Source organism: Papio anubis, chromosome 4 (assembly GCF_008728515.1).
Source record: "Papio anubis isolate 15944 chromosome 4, Panubis1.0, whole genome shotgun sequence".
Classification (NCBI taxonomy): Eukaryota; Metazoa; Chordata; class Mammalia; order Primates; family Cercopithecidae; genus Papio; species Papio anubis.
Genome location: NC_044979.1, coordinates 165,197,639 through 165,211,864, shown reverse-complemented (window position 1 = coordinate 165,211,864; position 14,226 = coordinate 165,197,639). Strand labels below are relative to the sequence as shown.

At 37.6% G+C, this 14,226-nt stretch overlaps 1 protein-coding gene across 7 annotated transcripts in view; it reads left to right on the top strand.

Moving 5' to 3' along the window:
• GRIK1 (glutamate ionotropic receptor kainate type subunit 1) overlaps window positions 1-14,226 on the top strand; it is a 404,603-nt gene that overhangs the window by 66,267 nt on the left and 324,110 nt on the right. The window lies entirely within an intron of this gene.

The window sequence follows — 14,226 nt, the reverse complement described above, 5'->3', positions numbered from 1 at the left end:
TGAGATCTCATTTTGTGTTGAAGCCTTATTTTTGGAACTCATTTTATTTACATTCCTTTGAGCTAGTGCTTGCTAATTTGTAGGTTATTAAAGAGATTGTAATTTATCAGGTAGAGTGTATTTTTGGTTCAGTGATTCTTCCAGGAAGCATAGCTGATGAACTCTGATTATTTCCCAAAAGCCAAAGGAATTGCCTAACTTTAGTTATTCAGTTCATGCATGTGGTAAAAGTTAAGAGTTTTCCAGAATGTTCTAGATTCTGTAAAAAATAAAGCATGCTTACAAGACTTTTCAAGTCTGAGTCCAAAATGAACTCCAAAGAACGTATTAGATGAAACCGCAGAAAAGCATAACCACATGATTTAATAGCACTAGGATAATGTGGGTGTAATCCCAACAGATTACATTTCCCTGGGCAATGCAATGCGAATAGCTGCAACATGTATAGAAAAAGCAGCATAAAAATCATGCATGCTGAATATAATTTGCCAAAAATGAATAAAGTGATGAAAAACGTACACCAGTAGGGGGTAGATTCTGATATCGTCAAAGCATCTGTGGAATCAAGATAATTACAGCATTCAGAACTTGGGACAATGAGACACAAATATATTCCTATAATTTCCTAAGAAATAATGGATTTGATGTAAAGAAAAAGAGAAGGGAAAGAGAGATTATTAGCTGCTACTGATTACTCAGTGCATGCCAGATATCACACCAAGCACTTTCAATAAGCTGTTATGAAATGGCCAAATGATCCTATGAGGTAGGTATTATTAACAATATTTTTATACTAAAAAAAATTAGATCCAGATGCCTACCCAAAACCCAAGTGCCTAGTAGTTAACAATAGCCAGGAAAGACACACACACACACACACACATATATACATACACATACATACATATACATACATACATTTGTATGTATGTGTATATACACATACATACAAACACATATACATATATATACATATACATACATACAAACACACACACACACACACACATATATATATATATATATATCTCCTCCCCTTGGGATTGTATAATAAGAACAAACAAACAACCCTTAGGTGTGACTCTGTACCTAGTTGACAAAGGTGCCCTTTAAGAATTATACCACCGTTTCATGAAACAGTGGGAGCTCACGTGCTTGCATTGAGTAGGCTGTTCAGGACAACCTGGACCCTCTAGAGGGTGGAGAGATCAGTCAGATATTCCAGGTTTTCCAGCAGGGACTATCAAAATTTTTCATAAAGAAGACAGTTATGAGCTAAAACAAAGAAACTCCAACATGAGGCAGTTTTTAGGAGTTAAAGCATGAGTTTTTGAGTTAGCCAGACTCCAAAATCCCAGTGGATATTTCTGAGATTCAGTTTTCTTGTCTGCAAAGAGTACATCGTAATTGCTACCTTGAAAGGCTGTAAGCAGATTAAACTAAAAGAAACATATGAAGGGCTCAGCATAGTATTTGGGTCATGGTGGGCTCTACATAAATTTCTTTAAAAAGAAGAGATGGGGGAGAAAAAAAAAGAGGAGAAGAGCAACTGCTGAGAGGCATTGTTTCCAGGTGCTTCCCTCAGTGGAAGCCCCTAAGGAGACCAGGCGTAAATCATTGTGGTTGCTGAAGTCCGCAGGAAATGCTGTTGCAGCTGAGTGCAAAGGTATTTGGGCTTTACCAACAGGGGTGACAATTAGTGAAAAATGGACCATTGCAAGCAGTGGAAAGAAATTGAAAACAAGACCACTTTGGAGCAAACTCCAGCTCTCCCTTATATCCTAGGATGAGACTCTTGACATTTAGGAAATGTGTAGTGATTATTGATTTCAATGCATCACTGAATGAAGAAAGAGAGTCATCATTTCTACCAGGAAACCTGGTAGATGCCCCAGGGACTCGGAGTGTTTTCTTGGGCCAATTACAGAGACACTAAACAGTAATCCTGTCCTCAGATGTCTAAGGAAGACAGGCTATGATTAGAAAGGAATATTGATAAAGTGGTGCTGAGGTAAAAATAAATCTAGTCTTTGCAAGTCTAATTATTTTGGAGAAAATGAGAAAAATAAATTGACAAAATAAATAGTGTTTGCACACACATGCATACACACACACATTAAAAAAAAAAAACCCTGAAACTATTATACATGATCTCTGATGAAAAAATAACAAAATCAACACTATAAGCATTCTTAATAAATAGTCACTTTGGAAATCTTATCTGAAACTTTGAAATAGGCTTTTAAAATGTAATCATGAATCAACATGACTGATATGGTTCAGAAAGTGTGGAGCCCAGATGACCCACGGATCATCAGTCACTAAGGTCTCTCCATTTGGAGCTTTATTCTGTCTCTCACATTCAACCTCCCACTCTTTCCTACCATCTCAGTTCTGGGTCTTCTCTCCACATACAGAATTACTGCATGTATCTTCCAACTGGTTGTCCATGCTCTATTCTCTCCCACCTAAATCATGTTATGTTAATACATGCTCCTAAAACGGGGGCCCCAGCCCCTGGTCCATAACCAAGTACGGGTCCTTGGCCTGTTAGGAACTGGGAAGCACAGCAGGAGGTGAGCGGCCGACAAACAAGTGAAGTTTCATCTGTATTTATAGCCTCTCTCCATCGTTCGCATTTTGTTCTGATTGGTCACGGGGACCAACAGTTCAGCTAATCACGTATGAGACAAAGAATGGGAATTTGGAAGGTCTGCACCTGGCCCTGCCCTAGGTAAACAAGGAGGTCATTCCCGAGCCTTATCTAAGTCATATGGGGAAGGGTGGTTCATGCAGTAAACCATTTCTAATAACACAAACAATGGAGAGATTTATTTCATCATTGTTGATATCGCTGATATCCAGGAGCACAGGGCTCGGGCAACATTTAACATGGCCACTTCCAATGGCTTTCCAGTTTATTCGGAGTAAACCCATTATTTTTCAGTGGTCTATAACAGGGGTCCGCAAACAACGGGCCATGTGGCCTGTTAGGAACTGGGCCTCAGTGAGCGGCGGGCGAGTGAGCAATGCTTCATCTGTACTTACAGCCACTCCCCATTACTCGTATTATCGCCTGAGCTCCACCTCCTGTCAGATCAGCTGTGGCATTAGATTCTCATAGGAGAGCGAACCCTATTGTGAACTGGGCATGTGAGGGATCTGGGCTGTGCACTCCTTATGAGAATCTAAATGATGCCTGATGGTCTGAGGTGGAACAGCTTCATCCCGAAACCAGCCCCTCCCATCCGTAGAAAAATTGTCTTCCATGAAACTGGTCCTCGGTGCTGAAAAGGTGGGAGATCACTGCCCTAAAATGCTGATTTTAATATGGTCAGTTGGAAACTTTCCAATTTTTTACAGGGTAAGATCTAAACTTGTTCTGACATTCAGGGCCCTTCAAAATGGGACTCAACATTTCTCAAAGGCGATAAACTAGATCAATATTTTCCAATGTATATCCTGAGAAACATTGTCCTGCTAGATGCTTCATAACAAAAAAGGTCCTTGTGGCCAATCATATTAGAAATGAACAATAATGTAATCATAAAATAGCTAACATTTGTTAGGAATTTTCTTTGTGCCAGGAACCAAGAGCACTACACACATTATAATATTTAACCCTCATAGCTCTATGTGGTTGATTTATAGATAAGAAAACCAACCAAGACTTTGGAAAGGTAAGAAATATATCTAAGTTTACACCCCTGTTAAGTGTCAGAGCAGAGATCTGAGCCCTGGTACGCCAGACCGAGGGCTCTGAACCCTTAAACACAGAAATGCCCAATTACTTTCACGTGGGGTCTCTGGAGATTTTAACATATTAAAATCCCCGAGAAGTCCTAATGTGCAAAATCTTTTGGAGTGTTGTTTAAACTAATTAAACGACTTCACTATAGGAACTGAACATCAAGAGATGCCTTTTAACATCCCCACAAACCTGGGTTTCCAAATAGTCCACTTCAGGAAACAAACTACGAGATTTCGAAGGCTCGTTTTACCTCAAACATTCTTTAATTCCTTTTCTTCTGTACTTCCCAATTCTCCCCTCAATGACTTTCAATGTATGTAAATAGTTCAGTTACAAGTCCCTAAACATACTTTAGCTCTAACCTCATTTCTCATCCTCAGAAGCCATCCACTTTCATCTCAATCTTATTGGTACCTTCTGTACTCTCAACCCCATCTCCTCTCTGAAGCCTTTCCTTACCGGCCACAAATACATTGGGTTTGATACGGTTTGGCTGCATCCCCACCCATATCTCAAATTGTAGCTCCCGTAATCACCATGTGTCATGGGAAGGACCCAGTGGGAGGTAATTGAATCATGGGGGCGGATCTTCCCATGCTGTTCTCATGATAGTGAATAAGTCTCACGAGATCTGATGGTTTTATAAAGGGGAGTTTCCCTGCACAAGCTTCTCTTTCGCCTGCCACCATGTAAGACCATGCCTTTCACCTTTCACCATGATTGTGAGGCCTCCCCAGCCACGTGGAACTGTGAGTCCATCAAACCTCTTTTTCTTAGAAATTACTCAGTTTTAGGTATATCTTTATCAGCAGTGTGAGAACAGACCAATACAGTGTTTATTCCTCCTCAGTGTTTCTGTGGCACTGGGCTGAGGGGACTTTGAGTTATATCCACATACAAAAGAGATGCTGTATAATTTGCATGTTAAGAAGTGAGAGCATGCATATTTTAATTAGCTTGATTTAGACAATCCACAATGTATATATATAGCAAAATATCATATCATACACCATTAATATTTACAGTTTTTATTTGTCAATTTAAACATATTGGCCCTATGTTGGCATGGTGGCTCATGCCTGTAACCCCAGCACTTTGGGAGGCTGGGGTGGATGGATTGCTTGAGCTCAGGAGTTTGAGACCAGCCTGGGTAACAAGGTGAAACCCAGTCTCTACAAAACATACAAAAATTAGCCAGGCATACTGGAGAATGCCTGTTGTCCCAGCTACTTGGGAGGCTGAAGTGGGAGGATAGCTTGAGCCCGGGAGGTTGAGGCTGCAGTGAGCTGAGATCATGCCACTGCACTCCAGCCTGAGTGACAGAGCAAGACCCTGTCTCAAAAAATAAATAAATAAATAAAAATAAAAAGATTGGCTCTTGGTAGTACTCACTTTTCCTTATTTCTTCCTGTATGCAGGTCTTGAGAAAACACAAGGACCTATAATTTAAAATTTTGAGTACAGGATCCTTTCTTGTTTTTCTCCTTTACAACAGCATACATTGCCTTAAATCACCAGATGCATCTCCATATTTATGTCTCTTCCTGATTTTTTACTGAAAGCTCCTTTGTGGTAGAGACCAGATCTTTCTGTTCCTGGTCCACTTACATAGTGAAAATTTTAGGTCAAAACTCAGTCAGATTCTGGCTTTTCCATTTATAAACTGTACATAAATAGCTACTTAAACAAGTTGTTTAACCTCTCTTAGACGCAGTTTCATCACATATAAAGTAAGTGGAAAATATGAAGTCTAATTCGTTGGGTTTGTGTAAGAATGAAGTGAATTAATACAGATAAAGGGGGCTTTGCAGAATGCTTCACAATTTTGTGTTCTATAAATGTTGGTTTTATTATTGTTGTTTTTGTAAATTGGTCACTTGCAATCCCTGCCCTCTGGAAGCTTGTGTCTAGTTACAGAAGAGAAATTATGCAAGTCAGGTGGACACGTGGGGCCAGCCTTATCCAGGGAGAGCAGAAGAGGGATTGCAGCAAAGCAGCAATCCTGCCAAGCCCTGAAGGACGGACCGGAGGTAGAAGAGTTTTTGGGGAGAGTCAGAAGCATTTGCAAGACACCTGGATCTGTGACATGGCCAAGAGAACTTGAGATCTGAAAGTCAGTTCATGTGACTGAAATCTGATAGGTGAAGCACGGGAGGTAAGCCAGTAAACTAGATCAGCCAGGTACCCAAAAGTCTCTAAGGCGTTTAACTGTGAGACCATTGTTAGTGGGGTGGAAGGAGGCAGGTCAACGAAGCATTTAAAGAACAGATGAATATGATCAGATTTATGTTATAAATATAATTCTGGTTCTACTGCGGAGGTTGACAGAAAACTAGACTGGATTTAGGAAAAAGCTAAGTGAAATACGAAGAGGTTCTGAATAGGCAAACGATGGTCTATCAAATGGAAACCTACAGATCAGAGAAGATGCAATAGGTCTGAGTTGCGAAGCAGAAATTGGCTGATTGCTTTAAAATGTATATAATGAAATGGTGTATTTTAACACAAAGTTATTGAATGTATTTAATAAAATAGGTTATATTTATTATTTGTAATAATTTAATAAAATTATTAAAATATAAGACATTTTATTTAGTGTAAAATAAGCGTTCTATTGTTCACCTTCTAAACTGGCTAGGATTGTACAAAGTAATTATAATGTTAACAAAGGAAAGATAAAGGCAATGTAAACTGGCAATTGATATCGTAAATTGAAAAACTTGTTCTTGCTTTTGGGCCTAATCATTTCATTTTTAGTCGTTTCTCTTGGGAAAATCATATAAAATGTAGCAATACTTATCACAATTAAAGAAATAGAAATGTATATCTCCAATAGAGAAGGAATGGATATGTACACGCACCTGATCTACAAATGTATTATAATATAATGAAGAAATTTAATACACTATTATGTGTTTAAAACAGGGTTGCCAGGTAAAACACAGAATGCTCAATTGCATTTGAATTTCAGATAAACAATGAGTAACATTTTAGTATAAGCGTGTCCCAAATATTATATGGAACATACATAAACTAAACAATTATTCATTATTTCTCTGAAATTGAAATGGATCTCGGTGTTCTGTACGTTTATTTGCTCAACTGGGTAGTTCTAGTTTTAAAGGATCTGCAAAAGTGCAGTTTACGCTATATTACATAAAAATATATAAATTATACACAGTTATGGGGGGAAAGTATGCCTTGAAAATAGATTGTGAGAGAAAACAGTGTAATTAAGTCAGTGATTACTAGCTGTGGAGGGTTTGAATATAGACTTTTTAATGTATATTTTCTTTATGTTTTCCTACAGTGAATATGAGTTATTTTATTAGCAGAAAAATACGTACGTGTATTTTATACATCCATATAGATCTCTATTCTGCTTTTAACATTGGCAGGGGTTCACACTTAACAGTGCTATACCGTAGGATGCACATTGCTTCCCAATTTACTATTGGACTCACAATTTTCTCAAGTAACTCCTGGCTCCTATGGGATAAAAGACTCTGTTTCAATTTTCATCTTAAATATCATGCTAGTAGTAAAAACTTATCCACACACTGTATCTCAATTCTTCCCACCACCACAATCAATATCCATACTTTCCCATTTCATTATTCCAGAGCAAACTCTTTTCTTCCATACTACTTAGCAGAGCTTTAGTTTTGTTGAAAGAAAAAGTAAATGAATAAAAGAGAAAAATGAGATCAGAAATATTAGATGGCATTTCTCACTAGGCTTAACCTGGTATGTATTTAGATCCTGGTTGCATAGCTTAATGGCCCTCCAGGACTGCCTTGGCAAGTACCAGGATAGAAATATATGCTCCATAAAAATGGATATAAAGAAAAATAAAGACCAGTAAAAATATATATTTGTAGAGAAACTTTAGTGGACTCAGGAGTCGGAAAAGTTCTGTGAAAACAACAAAACTGGAAGAAAAGATACCAAAGCATCTTATAGCTTCCAGAATTTTCCCCCAGTGAACGTCAATGTTTTCCCTTGAAAGGTGATTTCTGGGGGATCTTGCTGCCCACACAGATGATGAAAACTGTATGCTGGGCTGTCTTGTTCAAGACATATTTACTCTTCATTTCACTGTATTTTAAATTTGATTTTATGGACTTACCATGGAAACCATCATTTAAAAACAAACAAACCTGTGTCTTTTCAGGCCTCATTTTGAGTGGAATTCTGTTAGAAGCATATTAGAAAGCAGCTGTAATGTGGAGGGATCTGTGGTACATTCCTTTTCCCATATCTTCCTTCTTGAAACCTTTTCAAAGCTGTTTCCTGACAATGATAGCAAAAGAAGCAATGCATTACAGACGAATAAAGGAAACAGAAACTAAGCTTAAAATATAGAAAAAAGTGAAGAAAAATAAAGAAAGGAGAAGATGAGGAGGACCAGGCAGGAAAGGGATAGGAGGGCTGAAGAGAGGAGGAAGGGACAGAAACTGCTAGTGTGTACTTAAATTACCCCTAGAAAAGTGATCCTATACCTTCATTATTGTGTCATCAGGATTTAAAAAAAAAAAAAAAAAAAAAAGCAGGAAGTAGGTGGTGAAGAAAGGTTTCAAGAAGGAGGGTATGGGGAAAAGAATGCATCACAGATCCATCCACATTATACCTGCTTTGTAACAGGCTTCTAACAGGATTCTACTCAAAATGGGGCCTGAAAAGAGAGAGGTTTGTTTGTTTTTAAATGACAGTTTTTGTGATAAGTGCATGAAAACTAATTTAAAATACAGCAAAACGAAAAGTAAATATGTCTTAGACAAGAGAGCCGGATATGCAGTTGTCATCATCTGTGGTCAGCAACATTTCTCAGAAATCACCTTTCAAAGGAAAACATTGACATTCACTGGGGAAAAATTCTGGAAGCTGTAAGATGCTTTCGTGTCTTTTCTTCCAGTTTTGTTGTTTTCACAGATCTTTTCAGACACCTTTTCCCATACGTTCTTTTTTGAAATTTTCTTTCCCTCCCTTCATCACCTCCTTCCTAGCTCTTTCTTTTCTTTCCTTCCTTCCTTCCTTCCTTCCTCCCTCCCTTCCTCCCTCCCTCTTTTCTTTTCTTTTCTTTTCTTCTCTTTTCTTTTCTTTTCTTCTTTCTTTCTTCCTTTCTTGCTTGCTTGCTTGCTTTCTATTGAGACGGACTTTTGCTCTTGTTGCCCAGGCTGGAGTGCAGTGGTGTGATCTAGGCTCACGGCGAACTCTGCTTCTCGGGTTCAAGTGATTCTCTTGCCTCAGCCTCCCGAGTACCTGGGATTATAGGCACGCGCCACCACACCCGGCTAATTTTGTATTTTTAGTAGAGACGGAGTTTCTCCATGTTGGTCAGGCTGGCCTTGAACTCCCAGCCTCAGGTGATCCACTTGCCTCGGCCTCCCAAAGTGCTGGGATTACAGGCGTGAGCCACCGTGCCTGACCCTTCGTAGCTTTTTCTGAACTCCTGATGATGGAATGAGGAAGCTAAGGTTCACTTTTCTAGGGGCAACTTGGGTACACACTAGTAGTTTCTGTCCCTTCCTCCTCTCTTCAGCCCTCCTATCCCTTTCCTGCCTGATCCTCTTCATCTTCTCGTTTCTTTATTTTTCTTCACTTTGTTCTATTTTTTAAGCTTAGTTTCCGTTTCCTCTATTCATCTGTAATGTATTGCTTCTCTTGCTTTCATTGTGAGGAAACAGCTTTATAGCTTTTGTCTCTAAGGATCTTTTATTCTAATTTACTAAGGCAGCTCCACACTAAGAGGCAAAAAAGCTAAGTGGTCCTCAATGCTTCTCAATTCTAACAGATTTAAAAGTCATTTCTTGCACCCAGAAACAAGAGACAAGGAGTATTTTCCAAAAGGTTATTGAGTATATACTAAAAATGTCGTTAGACTTTTTGTTCTCAAATGTTTTGTTTGTAATTTATTAATAATGGCATAAAGGACAGAATACAAATCTATTGATCATCCACTGGGTTCAAACAAATATGTGAGGCTCTTATATTGAATGAATTAGACATTCGAAAGAGCTAAACTGAGGGCAGGACTCAAAAGGCCACATAGATATTCAAGTGCACTTTGTTTGATGAAATTTGTTTTTCTCTACTCTATACATACCTAGACGTTTTGTGACAAGAAATGTCAGAACCGGTTTTGAATACGAAGCTCAAAATTAGTTTTCTTTTGCAAGAATAACACTTCAAAACATCATTTGAATTTTGTGTGCCATACTATTTCAACATGCTTTTTAATGACATGCCATAATCTTTGAAGTCTTCATTCTTTTGTACATGTTCTGTTCATCAGAAGTGTCGTCCCTACTTCTTTTGTTTTCACTTCCTAATTTTAGATCCAGAAATCTCCCATCTTTACTCACCACTATCATGACCAAGTTTCCAGACTGTGATTTATTGTTAATAATAAAAATAATGTTCATTGTGAAAATGTCAAACAATAACCAATGGACTAAATTGAAAAGTAGAAATTTTGTTTCTACCTTCCATCCCACATCTCAGAGGTAATAGCAGGTGCAGTCTCATGTGCTTCCTTTAAAAAATTTGAAGGCAATTAAAAACAATTACATACGTACAAATTCAGGCATGGTGGCTCATACCTGTAATCCTAGCACTTTGGGAGGCTGAGGCAGGTGCAGATCACTTTAGCTTAGGAGTTCGAGACCCTGTCTCTACAAAAAAAAAAAAAATACAAAAGTTAGCTGGGCTTGGTAGTGTGTGCCTATACTACCTACTGTGTTTGCCTAGTCCCAGCTACTCCAGAGGCTGAGATGGGAGGATTGATTGAACCTGGGAGGTTGAGGTTATAGTGAAAAGTGATTGTGCCACTGAACTTCAGCTTGGGCAACAGAAGGAGACCCTGTCTTAAAAGAAAAAAAAAAAAGTAAAAACTCTTCTGCCACTGATGATAAACATGGAATGTGCTCCCTTCTTAGAAGACGTCCGTCTTCCTTGTTCTTCTAAATGAGCACAGTGTGGGGCATTGCATGCAAGTACCCTGACTTGTGTGCTTTATCTAACCAGCCTGCCAAGACACATTGGGGCTGTGGCTTTTGCCATCATCACCAACAATGGTGAAGATCTTTGTGCAAGTATTTTTGCATATTTGGGGGTCAAGCCACACTATAGATTTGTGAAAACTGGAATGACTTGGTCAAAGAATAGATGCATATTTTATTTTGAAAAATATTTCCAAGATTTGTTTCAAAGTTACTATGCATCTTTCACTTAATATTGGGACACGCCTTTCTTATGTCATTAATTGAAAACTTTCCATTGTTAATGAATGAATGGCATTTTCTCACACATACGCCCCATAATTTATGCAAGCATATCCTCCTTTAAGTGATTTTTGAGGTGCCCAGTGTTTGCAAAATTAGTGTCCTCGTTGAAATCTGCTTCTCTTCATTGTGTTTACAGATTTCATTGTGTTTATTGTGATAGAAATAGCAAGACTGATTATTACTTCTCAAGTTGAAGCCCAGAATTTTACGTATTTATTCTAGAAAATGGCATAAAATTGTTTTCATTTTTAAAAGGTCACATTTAGTGTATTTATGAATATTTTTAGGAAATACGGAATGCTAAATGAATAGAGGCCCAGAAAAGTTGTTTTTGTTTGGAGTGGGGACGTTAGAAATCTACAGTAAATAATCACAGTTATGTCTAAAATAAATTATAGTACATAAAATTTTGAATTGACTATAAACATGCTTTGTGAATCATGGTACTACTATATCATTATGTCTAAAATATTATTTGACTCACCTACGGTAGGCAGGAGTTTGGAAAATTCTTGTTTGTAAAAATGGACACATGGGGGAAAAAAGTCCTGTATACACTAACCTGTGGGAGAATGCAACAGGGAACTTGCTTCCTGATCACTCTACCTTAGGGTTTATCAAGAGTGGCATCAGTGATATTCAGAACTGAGTAATGCTTCATTGTAGGGCTGTCCTGAATGTTGTAGGATGCTTAGCAGCATTCCTTGGTCTCTGTCCCTTAGATACCAGTAGCAACCCCAGCCCAATCGTGACCATCAATAACGGCTTTAGACGTTACCAGATTTCCTCTGTGGGCACAATCTCCTTGGGTTGAGTAGAGCTTCGCTGTACAGCAAAGTCCACCAAGTCCCACCCAGGCTGACAGAGCTTCAGCTCTGATTTAAGAATTAATGGACAACAAAAGATCAACAGGCACTTACAGAAATTTCACATTAAAGACAAAGAGCATAATGAACAAAGAGAAGCAAAAAAAATAGAGCAAATTTAAGCAATATAAGAAGCAGAAGAAAAGTTCAAACTATACTATTATAATACCTTCAGGGAGATGAGATTAGACAGAACATCCATGAAATAATAACACATTCTTATTAAAAAAGAGAATAAGAAAGACCTGTTCGTTATTAAATTATGATGTTTGAATAAAACTTAATAGAAGGGTTAAAAGGTAAAATTGAGAATTCTCTTACAATTTCAAATAAAGGGGAAAATAAATAGAAAATGGAACTTTAAAAGTAAATTTGGGTATTGATTTAAGAGGTCAAAATTCAGAGAAAGTAGGGTAGAGGAAATTATTTAAGAGAACTAGAGAGAGAGAGAGAGAGAGAGAGAGAGAGAGGAATTCCCTGCACGTAATGCTTGAAAAGCAGAATAACATCAGAATTTTTGCGGCCAAGAAAAATAAAAAATAATGAAATTATGTCTTTGAAATTTTGGCAGAAAATGATATTTAACTAAACATTTCTAATAAGCCTAGTTATCAATCAAGCATGAAGGCAAAATTAAGACATGATCACAAATACAGTCTTCACAATGTACCTCCAATGCATCCTGTCTTGGAAAAAAAAAATCTGTTAAATATACTTTACTGGAATGAGGGAGGATCCAAATAACAGAGAGTGGCCGGAGGAACTCCAAATAATGATTAAAGGGACCTAGACAACAACTGATCCTACTGGAACAGGAGGATGAAGGGATGTAAACATGATGACTCCAAGGGAAAAAAGAAACGAACTAATAAATTATTTCATGTGCTTGACCTTATTGAGAAGAAGTGTGCAATTCTGTAGGTGACTGAAGGGGAAGAATGCATGATAGCTATCTGTACTCAACTAAACAAATGAGTAAAAGTATTACCTGTCTTAAAAAACACAGGGCTGCACAAAAACATAAAACAGTTTATTACATGCCTTGACCGTGAACCATATTTAAAAAGTTGTAATCATGAAAATGCTGATGGCTGATCTTTTACAAATTGTGATAAAAAGACATTGGAAGAATGACAGGAGTACAAGAAAAAGCCGGTGCATGGTTTCTAAATGAGCTAAATTCTCCTTTTGCATAATAGACAATGTCAAAAGAAGAAGAAAACCAAGACAACTAGTGTGATCATAATTTTTAGAAATGTCTCAATGCCAAAAGAAATATTAATAGCTGAAAGAGTTAAAAGCAGATGAGTTGGGGTTTGGAATCTAGTAATCTGAAAGGTAAAATAGAAAACCTCTTTTTTTTGGTACAGTGAGATTGTAGTTTTGTTCATTAACTCTATGGAGTACAAACTGATTTAAAAATCAAAGCAATTCTGGGCAACCACATATAAAAATGTTGGGGTGCTATTGACACACATGATATATGGTTTTTGGACCTCCACCCCAGACTTACTGAATCAGAATTTCTAGCAACAGATCTCAAGAATCTGTATTTTTATAAAAGCTCCCCAATTGAAGCTTATCAAATTTATGTGTGGAAATCACACATATAATGTTCAGTTACTGAAGTCCCAGAATATGATTTACACAAACAACATCAAAATAATTTTATGGTCCAATATTTGTAGAATATTTGAGTACATGGATTCACAGTCACCTACACACACACAGATACACAGATATAAATACACAGGTCTTGTCAAGAGTGAATCCATTAAGCTCAGAGAAATCAGAATCTTTGTAAATCTTTATACAGTTGTCCATCAGTATTGGAATACTGCCAGCAGACGAAATATTGAGGTCTATGTTGTCATAAAAATTTCACCTGCTGGGTAATTAGTTTTGCTCTGTGTTTAGTCTAGCACATAAATCTTCAATTCCAGACCCTGGATAGTTGTAACATAAATATAAATAGTCTGCCTGGGGGGCATTTGACTGATCTGTCTTTACAAACAAGGGATTCATTAAAAGCATATGACTTATTTTTACTGAATATTTGTTATTGCTTCCTCTCCTGTAGTGTTTTTTGTTTGTTTGTTTCCTACAGTAAACAAAAGAACATAAGTTACACCTGCACAAAGGGAAGATTTGGAGTCCAAGATGTCATGATAAATGAGGAAGGTTATTGGAACCATTGCATCCACACCTCATGATTGATGACTTTGGGGAGCTGGGGCAGATCTCTAGATACCCTGGATTTTGATCTTCAAACTAGGCTGGGTCATAGAGAGCTAATAAATCCTATTTTACTATTGAATGGCAA